The following is an 11,271-nucleotide window of genomic DNA, read 5'->3' on the forward strand; positions in this document are numbered from 1 at the left end:
ACATAGAATCTAAAATAAAACAAAACAAAAATAAACAAACAAAACTGGAGTCATAGACACAGACTGATGGTTGCCAGAGGAGAAGGGGGTTAAAGTGGTAGGCAAAATGGGTAAAGGTAATAAAGAGGTACAGACTTCCAGATATTAAATAAAAATGATTATGTCAATATTAATAAACTGATTCTAAATTTTATATGCAAAGACAAAAGACCTGAATGGTCAACACAAAGTTGCTGAAAAGATAAAAATTATTGGATCACCACTACTTGATATCAAGATTTACTCTGAATCAACAAAAATCAAAAGAACAGACTCATACATGTAATGAACAAAGTAAATCAATACGAATGTAGTCAATTGTTTTTATTGTTTTACTTGACGCAAAAAAAAAAGGCAATTCAATGGAGAAAGAATAGACTTTATACAAAATGGTATGAGAACAACAGCATGCCCATATAAAAATTAATTAATCTGGACTCAGACCTAACACATTATGCAACAACTACCTCAAAATGGGTCATGAATCTAAATATAGAATGCAAAACTTTAAAATATCTAGAAGTAAACATGGCAAAAAAGTTATATGACCTGGTTTTGGTGATGAGTTTTTAGATATAACACCAAACACACAATTCATGGAAGCAAGAATTTATAACTTGACTACATTAAAATTAAAAACGATTTCTTTCTAACAGACACTGTGAAGGGAATGAAAAGACTAGTGTGAGGAGCTCAGCTGAGCTGGAAGAGACAGACCTAAACTCCAAGGTGATGGAGAGGCAAACTACATGTCAAAAATGAAAGAGTTTAGCCTTTACTTACTCTGGCGGTGTAAGTAAGAGTCTAAGACCAGAGGAAGCGCTGACTCTCGCTGTTCTATTTTCCCCGCGGAAGGGCACACCAGTAGAAGGTCTGGTAAATCCGCGCAGAAGGCCGGATCCGCTCACAAATGAGACGGCCCTGATCAAACGGCTATGGCGGTTTTAATGACCCTGGGAATGGGGGCGTGATGAGGGGTAGGGCTAGTTGTGGAAATGTACTGAGTACCGAGTTAGAGTGCGGAAAAGTGTCTTTAAGGCTTTCTCTTCCTTCTCACATAATGAGGTCTCAGCAAAGGTGCCTGGAGATCTCATCTAAAGAGACCCACGAATAGAGGCACAGGCCTGGGAAAGTCAACATATGAAGAACATGACCGATCAGTGGGGCCGGAGTCCTTGCACACGTCACACTGTAGGCTCTCGCAATGGCTGTGTACTGAGTCTGGTGTGGGAAGGACAGCTCTCTCCATGTGGTCTGCCAGGCAAAGCCTTTGTAATTGCCTATCGTGAAGCCTGAAAAGGCACACAATGATCTTAAAATAGGAACGGGACTCTTCAACTAAAAACTAAGGCAATCCTAATATAGTATAACTTTTAGTCAATAATTACGAATCAACATTCGTTCATTAATGATACCATACTAATGTAAGATGCCAATAAGAACAAAACTGGGTGTGGATTATATTGAAAATCATTGTATTACCTCTACAACTTTTCTGTAAATCTGAAATGACTCCAAAATTAAAATATAGTAAATGTCTAAAAAATTTTCAGAGAAAACTCATGTAGTAGGTAAAAATACTAATTTCAAATAAAAAAATCTAAGTTACAGAGATAATTATTTTACTTCATTTAATCCAAGAGCAAAATATTTCAATATTTTATTTTTGGTTAAACAGAACAATATGGTAGAAAGTTCTTCAAGTGAAAAGATACTCTATATTCTAAAGTATTATCCACGTTCAAGGCCCTACTTCCCCTATCATATGTAAGATGTAAATAGTAACTGAAATTTGTTGGAATGGTTAATAGGTTACTGTCATCAAAAGAGAACATGAAGATGTATCGGGTTTCCCAGGGCGCCCTTTGGCATCCTAGAAAAGGATGTCCTTGAAGAAAGATGTTAAAACTTTCAATGACTTTTTCAAAGCTGGATACTGAAGTCACCGCTCTGAGTGACAGCTGAACACAAATTTCTGACTACTAGAAGAGGAGTCATGTTCACAGTACATAAATATTCACAGAGATGGTATCTTTAAATATAACTTGCAAATAGTCTGGCAGTAAAATGTATTTTTATGCTCCCTAGTGGAATTACGGTGAACTTTTCTTCTTTCCACTTTCTTTTGGTTAATTTTTTTAAGTCATTTCCAATTACACTTCTAATATGTTGGCTTATATTTCCAAAGAAATTGCTTGGTAGTTTCATTCAGGTTTATATTGGTCTTTACAAGGTAGATTAAATCTATAATTTAAATCAGAATATATATTTTCTTTGCTTTTTCATTACACACACACACACACACACACACACACACGTATATATATGTAAAATCCAGTGACATTGGTTAAGTAGTGATATATAAAAATATTAACTATAATAGTATCTGGAATACTAGCATATCACTGATACAGTAAGCATGGATCATCATCCACAGTTTTGCTGTATTACATTCTTTAAGAATACAAAGAATCTGAAACAGCTGGTGCCTCAAAATTTAGTACTTAATATTACAAATAAAGAGACTTTTACTTCAGGGAAGTATAGAATAAGAGAGAACAGATTTATCCTCCTGGTAGAAACTACTAAATATACTGGCAAAATATTAAAGATAAAATATCTTCAGTTTTCATACATTAGATAGTAGACAGTGCAGGGACTGATTCATAGCCAGGAGGAAATGAATGGGATTGGTCCTATGATCCTCTAGCGCAGCGGTTCTCAACCTGTGGGTCGCGACCCCTTTGGGCGTCGAACGACCCTTTCACAGGTGTCGCCTATGACCATCGGAAAACACATATATAATTACATATTGTTTTTGTGATTAATCACTATGCTTTAATTATGTTCAATTTGTAACAATGAAAATACATCCTGCATATCAGATATTTACATTATGATTCATAACAGTAGCAAAATTACAGTTATGAAGTAGCAACGAAAATAATTTTATGGTTGAGGGTCACCACAACATGAGGAACTGTATTAAAGGGTCGCAGCATTAGGAAGGTTGAGAACCACTGCTGTAGCATATGGCCCTGGAATGAGTTTCTAGGCTGCAGCACGGAAAGGGAACCAATGTGGAGCTCAGGACTCTTACTAGTTCAGACGATAAAGCTGAGTCTGGAAAATCCAAGGCATATAGATTTTGCAGGCAATTATATTGGGGGGAAACGTAAGGTTCAGACAACAAAGCAAGCAAGTTGCCCATCTCAAGATGTCGCTAAGGGCTGATCAGCATCTGAGTGAGAAAAAAAACTATGTAAGATCAGGAAAATAATCACCTAAAAAAAAAGCAGAAAAAACAATCCCAGATGCTAACAAAAAGTGGAAAAGATTTACTGTTTTTATTACTTGAAGTGGAAAACTGTAAATCACAGGGCATCAGATAGAGGACTCAGAAGGATACTGACTCAGTCATGGCAAAAATGAGCAACAAACTGATAGCTGCCTGGGTCCCAAAAGAAGCTTAAAAACAAGCCTTGAAAGAAACAACCTGTCTCCAAGAAATGTAGTGTGTCTCAGAACCAACTCAATTATAATTCAGGGAATACACAAACATCTAGCGGCCAGTAGGGTAAAATTCAAAAATCCACAATATCTAACCCTTAATCAAAATGAGCCGGGTATTCACAAAGCAGAGAAATACAAACCTTAATGAGAAGATTCAGTAGAATCATACCTAGAAATAACATTAGAGAGTCAGTCAACAAAGACCTTCTAATATTTATTATAATTAAACACCTTATGTTCAACAAGGTAGATAAAAGATTAAGCATATTAATAAATATAAAAAATATTAAAGGTCAATAAAAGTAAATTTTTAGAGAGAAATTTACAAGATCTGAGAAGCAAACTATGAAATAAACAGTGGATTGGTAACTGCAGGAAACAAAACACAGCAATATTAGTGAACTTGAAGTCAAGCAATAATGAAATGCAGAGAGAAAGGAGGCTGACCATGAATAAACAGATATTGGTGAGCTGTGGGACAACGTTAATGGACCAAATATATGTATAATTTGGATTTCCAAGGGATAATAAAACAAAAAAGTAAAAAAAAAATTGAGGAATTAATGGTTGTCAACTTTTCATATTTTATTGAAACCATAAAGCAACAGAACAAACATAAAGTAAACTACACTATGTCACATAAAAGTTAATTTTCTAAAAAGCACTGATAAATTTAGTATGTTAAAAGCAACTAGATGAAAAAGGAATATTGTCTAGAGAAACAAACAAAAAAAAAGGAATTAAAGCAGACATCTTTTGGAATCAATCTAAGAGGACAGTAGACTGACATATTTCAATTACTAAATAATAAAACTGCTAAACTCCACTGCTTTATTCAGAAAACATATTTCTTAAAAGTAGCAGAAAGACTTTTTCAGATATACAAATGCTGAAAGAAATAATAAACTATAGGCCAGTACTATGTAAAATCCTTCAGGAATAACACAAGATACAGTATGGAAATCTCTATTCAAAGAATGACTGTCACTGGAAATGGTGAATCTCTGTGCAATCATAAAATATTTTATTATATAAAAGTTGTTAAAGGTAATTGGCTAATACATGATTAATGACAATATAGAGACAGGGAGCACAGAAAGAATTTTATATAATACTGATGTTTATAAAGTGCTTATGATATCACTCAGTGTTGGTAGATATGTAAATTGTAGTAAGCAACTGGAGAACTAGAGGCATCAACATTACTTTTTACATAAGGCAAAATCTAATTTCCTCTAATGTATGCTAAAGAAATAATTAGAAATATTTACACTGTGTGTGTGTGTGTGCATGTACAAGCTTGCTCCTATACTCACAATGTTTATTACATGGAATAATAAAAGCTTCTTAAATGGAAAGTATAGGGGCTCTTAATAGTATGAGCATTAAAAAACATGTTGTCAAAATTAACTGTAATGGAAAACTTACTAGCTTAAACCTTATTACAAAAAAACACACAAAAAACTAAATTCAGCCCTAGCCAGAGTTTCTCAATGGTTAGAGCATAGGCCTGCGCCCTGAAGGGTCACCGGTTTTATTCTGGTCAAGGGCATGTGCCTGGATTGCAGGATCCTTCTGGGTACATGCAGGAGGCAAACAATCGATGTGTCTCTCTCACAGTGATGGTTCTCTCTCTCTCTCCCCCACTCCTCCTTCCCTTCCACTCTTGCTAAAAATCAATGGGAAAAATATATCCTCCAATGAGGATTAACAAAAACAGAGACACACAGAAAAAAACACACAAAGAAAACTAGATGCAAATTATAGAGGGGATATTCTTTCAATTTGTTTTGCAATTTACACATAAAACCATGGATACAGATGATGACATCAATAAAAATACCAATCATAAGAAGTAAATAACATGTGCATGTCACTTATCACTGTGTTTTCAGGTTCATATTTCTCATAGATTAGTATTCTTTGTACCTCCATTTTTTCTATTTATATAATGATTAAGTACTTCCAAATAAAATAATGAATAAAATATAAGCTCCTCAGGAGATATAATCACAAATTTCTCAGGTCACTTATGCAATGACTTTGCATCATAGCAATAGTCCTCTCTCTCTAAATTCCTTTTTTCTCTCTATAACAAATGCTCATTTTTTTTCAGTCATTTTGGGCTCCTTACTGTTTGTTCAAAATCTAGGCTATGCACAGCCTTCCTCTGGGCCTTTGCTCACTTTTTCTTTTACTTATTACATCCTTTCTCCATTTACCTACATGGATCACTTACTCAGTCCCTGCTCAAATGTCACATTATGAAGGAATTACTCCCAGATCTCATTACAATGGCAACTCCCTACCTTGACATTCACTATCTCTCTTTTATTTTTGCCCACAGCATTTATCATTGCATTAAAAAAAAAATCCCTGGTTTAGTTTTTAGATGAAATGTAAGCCCATGAAGGCAAGGTGAGAAACACATCTGTTTAAATTTTCACAATACTTTGAACACGTAGACAGCAGTGTCCAGTGCTTGACAAATAGCTTTTAAAACTATTTGGAGAATGGGAAATAATGAAGGCCATATATTCATCAACATGTTCTTCCTAAAACTGAATGCCTTAGTAAACAATATCCATTCTCACTTCTCTTTAAAGCACTTCCATGATAAACAATTTTCAGATAAAGATATTGAATTTTGGTTATTGATTCCAGAACTCTTTCTCTGAGTTGATTTACAACAATGCTCCAGAAGGCAGAACAAACTGCTTGGATCTGCTAACCATTTGCACAAAAGGGTCTTCAGGTTACAAGCAACTCAAACATGTTCAGTTTAACTGCCAAGTAGGAAGGAGCATAAATATAACTTGAGTTTCCCTTAGAGATGGAAACTGTTCCATCGGTTTAATGTGTCCTCTAGAGGAGAAGACTTGATATTCCAGGTACAAAGTCTGAAGGACAGTTAGCTTTCTAACATATTTCAGCGTGGTTGTTTCTTCTAAAAATACATTTGCATTCCTATTATGTTTTCTCTCTTTTAAACGAAGAGTTCCATGAGGACAAAAAATGTTGTCTTAAAAATTCTGCCAAAATTATAGCAATTACCTAAAAAAGACTTGGCAAAACTTTGCAGCCAAGAATTTGAAAGGTAGATAAAAAGGCACATTGTAAATTACAGTAATTATTTATATTTGTATAAGTATTTTGTAGCATCTTCATGTATACATATATATTTATACTCCAATATATGTATATAATCTTTATAAAATCCCATGATGCAAAACCGGGCAACTTAGGGGCAAACCAGAATAAGTCATGATCTGAATGAGAAGAGGCTAGACATGGAACATTCTGATGGGCAAGGATTACAGGGAGAGCTAACAATAAGAATAAACACCATAGTCAGCTATCTGGAGAAAACTTACTATAATAGTGAAGGCCAAAACCATTGTCTATTTTACCAATAGGGGCTTACTGGTAAAATAGAAAAATTTAGGCTATTATCAAGCTATTAAGTAAGACAACAGAAAGAGAAATGGAAACAAAGATACCTGTTATTCACAAATCTCTTATGAAACAAGATTTCAGGATGACTCATCCTAATTTCCCTTTAGTCCACCACCCCCTCCCCCGCCACACAAACACACCACCACTACCACCATTTTAAGGCATGCAACCTAATTAACAAGCAGATCCAGATGGATATATGAGGGTGCCTTTCTCTAATAAAAGATACAGTTATAAGAGTGTGTTCTGGCTCTGCTTCTTTGGAATGTTGGAAGGTATTGTAGAAAGCCACTTCTTCACAACCCCATATATGACCCCATTGAGCAAGAGAACAGCTACATTAAATGACCTGACCAGCTGTTCTATCTGCTATGGAAGTGGCTCTCGCATTCTTCTCTCAATTTTCATTTCCCAAGTGATCAGTTTATCCATCTGTTGTACCTTAGAATCATAGTTATTTTTATTTATCATGTTTCTCATTTGCAAAAAGAATATGACGATAAAAAACACATGTGGATAGTATCAGTATGGAATGAGTTAAGTAAACTAGGATGCTAAAACTTTATTTTTAATGTTCAAAAGAGGGATTATACAACATGGAAAAATAATGCATGTATATGACTTACTTTCCTACATTGTATAGTATCAGTATGAGCTATGTGGTAGACAGAATACATATGCCTTCTCAACCTCCACATGACACTCATACTTGTATATTTTCTTCCTTGAGTATAGAAAGACATAATATGATGGGATATTGCTCTTGTGATTAGGTTAAATGTAGAGAAAGGATTTGGGGAGTGTAATTTAGGTTATTAATAAATTCTCTGGAGTTACTCAAAAGGGAGACTATACAACAGGTGGAACTGACCTAATCTCATGAGTTCTTCAAATCTTGTTCTGGAAGTCAGAGATAGAGGAAGAAAACATTTAAGAACAAGAAGGATTTGACTTCTCATTGCTGGTTTTGAAGATGTAAGGGGCTACATGCCAGGGAACAGCAGATAGCTTTTCGGACCTGAGACAGATCCTTAGCAGAGTGGATTCTGCCAACAACCTGAATGAGCTTGAAGTGGATTCTTCCCCAGAGCCTCCAGATAAATGCCCACTCAGCACTACTGAGTATAGGACCTTTAGCAGAGAATCCAGTTTAACCACGCCCGGACTTGTGGCATGCAGATATATAAAATCATAAATGGGTGTTGGTTTGCTTGCTCAGTGTGACTCCTTAGTTGATCATTGACCTATGAACCAGGAGGTCACCATTCCATTCCTTGTCAGGGCAGATGCCCAGGTTGCAGGCTCAATCCCTGGTAAGGGTGGGTGGGTGCAGGAGGCAGCCAATGATTGATTCTTTCTCAACATTGATGTTTCTATCTCTCCCTTTCCCTTCCTCTATGAAAGAAATAAAAATATATTTTATTTTATTATTTTAAAATATATTTTATTGATTTTTTACAGAGAGGAAGGGAAAGGGATAGAAAGTTAGAAACATTGATGAGAGAGAAACATCAATCAGCTGCCTCTTACACACCCCCTACTGGGGATGTGCCCGCAACCAAGGTACATGCCCTTGACCGGAATTGAACCTGGGACCCTTGAGTCCGTAGGCCAACGCTTTATCCACTGAGCCAAACCGGTTAGGGCAAAAAATATATTTTAAAAAATAAGATAAATAGGTGTTGGTATAAGTCTGTAGTATTTTTAATTTAAATTCTTTATTATTTAAAGAATTAAATATGCCTCCTTTTTCCACCATTGACGTCTCCCTGGACATCCCCCGCCACCCCCCGCACATGCCCTTACCCCCCTACTGTCTGTGTCCATGGGTTATGCATATATGCATGCATACAAGTCCTTTGGTTGACCTCTTACCCCATCCCTCCCCTGCTTTCCCTCTCAGATTGCATGGTCTGTTTGATGCTTCTCTGCCTCTGGATCTATTTTTGTGCATCAGTTTATGTTGTTCATTATATTCCACAAATGAGTGAATTCCACACTACAAAACTAATCAAAGTGACATCTTAAGTACCAAATCAGCTGCCTCCTGCATGCCCGAACTCCATGAAAGTTACAAAGTATAATGTTTATCCATAACTCAAGGTGTTATTGTTATGTATCTAGAACAATGCTATGCAAAAGAAATAAAATATTAAGTACGAATTTAAGATATACGTAACTTTAATTTTTCTAATAACTAAATTGTGAAAAAATCCTATATAATAAAAGGTAATATGCAAATTGACCCCAAATTGACAGCAGAGCCACTGAGAATCACTGGTTACGATGACACACACTGACCACCAGGGGGCAGACGCTCAATGTAGGAGCTGCCCCCTGGTGGTCAGTGTGCTCCCACAGGGGGAGCTCTGCTCAGCCACAAGCCAGGCCGATGGCTGCCAGTACAGCGGTGGTGGTGGGAGCCTCTCCCACCTCCTCAGCAGCACTAAGGATGCCCAACTGCAGCTAGGCCTGCTCCTGGCTGACAAGTGGACATCTCCCAAGGGCTCCTGGGCTGCCATAGGGATGTCTGATTGCCAACTTAGGCCCAATCCCCAAGGGAGCGGGCCTAAGCCAACAGGTGGACATTCCCCGAAGGGTCCCAGACTGCGAGAGGGCACATGCCGGGCTGAGGGACCCTTCCGAGTGCACAATTTTTGTGCACCGGGCCTCTAGTTAATAATAATCTATTTTACTTAACTTAATATATCATAACCAAAATAAACACAAACCTTAATGAGATATTATACATCCTGTCAGTCTTTTGTATTGTCCTCAAAATCCAGTAGGCATATTGCTTTCATAGGGCATCATAACTTGAACTAGCTACATTTCAAGTGTTCAACAGTAGCCCTCAAGCCACTAGTAGCTACCTTATCAGGCGGCACCAATCTAAAACCTAAGGGAATCTCTGTAAAGTTCCTCTTCTTCTCTACAGCCCTACACAGTAGTAAAAGACAATCTTATGCATGACAGCATATGTTTGATTTTTAGGAACATAAACTCACTGTGAAATAACTAGAGGCCCAGTGCACAAAATTCATGCATGGGTGGGGTCACTAGCAGCTGCTAGCCAAGACATCCCTTCCCCAGCTGCTGGCTGGGGCCTTCTTTCATTCTGTGTCGCCCTAAGGTGGCCAACACACGTCATAGTGAGCAATCCAACTCCCAGTGGGTCGAACTCTCAAGGGGACACTCTGCATATTAGATATATATGCTTGGTACAGTAGGAGTACACTTGGGAGAGGTATGAAAGGTTCAATTGCTCACACAAGTTAGCAGTCCAAATAGAGAACAATGAAGAGTTTATGTGTGTGTATTTGTTTACTTTCTTTTTTTAATCTAGTAGGATATATGAAAAGGGTTCCAGAAATTTCTAAACTTTAGTGATCAGATAGCCATTATTTTGGGATGTTCCATGTAATTCAGAGACTAGTTATGTAAGATCTATTTGGTAATACAAGATTCAGAACTCATAAAATTATGAAGTGGAGATTTGCATATGACAGCTTTCATTTTCCTAGTGATTTTGACTAGGATGAAATGGAAAGTTGGGAAATAAATAGAGTACTACTGGTCTACTGGTATCATATAGTAATCCATTATAAGGAATTTTTTAAATATATTTTTTATTGATTTTTACATAGAGGAAGGGAAAGGGATAGAGAGTTAGGAACAACGATAAGAGAAAAACATCGATTAACTGCCTCCTGCACACCCCCTCCTGGGGATGTGCCCACAACCAAGGTACATGCCCTTGACCAGAATCAAACCCGGGACCCTTCACTCAGCAGGCCGACGATCTATCCACTGAGCCAAACCAGTCAGGGCCATTATAAGGAATTTTTAAGTTAGAAATAAAGACAGAGTGAGATAGACAGATGAGAGGTTGATAGATATTGAATGCTGTGTTAACACAAAAGGTTGAAATGTCAAGTCAAAGAACACATCACAGATGCATTCAACTCCCCTAAGACTCAAAGTCAGAGAGATGATATCTTCTTTAAGTGCTTAAAAACATCTTTTTTGGTCTCTGCATAAGGATACAGTTTGGGTTACATTTAATGGAATTTGTCCTAGTTTTCAGCTATCTTTTTAAAGTATCTACTATACAACAGATGTTTCATGTTTGTAGTTTTGCATACTTAAAACAAACACAAAAGGCTCAGGGAAGTTTATTATTATGCTCAAGGCTGCTGAGAAAATAGTGATAGAGGATCTGGATCCAGATCATCTGCCAAAAAAACCCAGTTTATTAAATGG

The sequence above is a fragment of the Myotis daubentonii genome, chromosome 17 (genome assembly GCF_963259705.1).
Source record: "Myotis daubentonii chromosome 17, mMyoDau2.1, whole genome shotgun sequence".
NCBI classification, from domain to species: Eukaryota; Metazoa; Chordata; class Mammalia; order Chiroptera; family Vespertilionidae; genus Myotis; species Myotis daubentonii.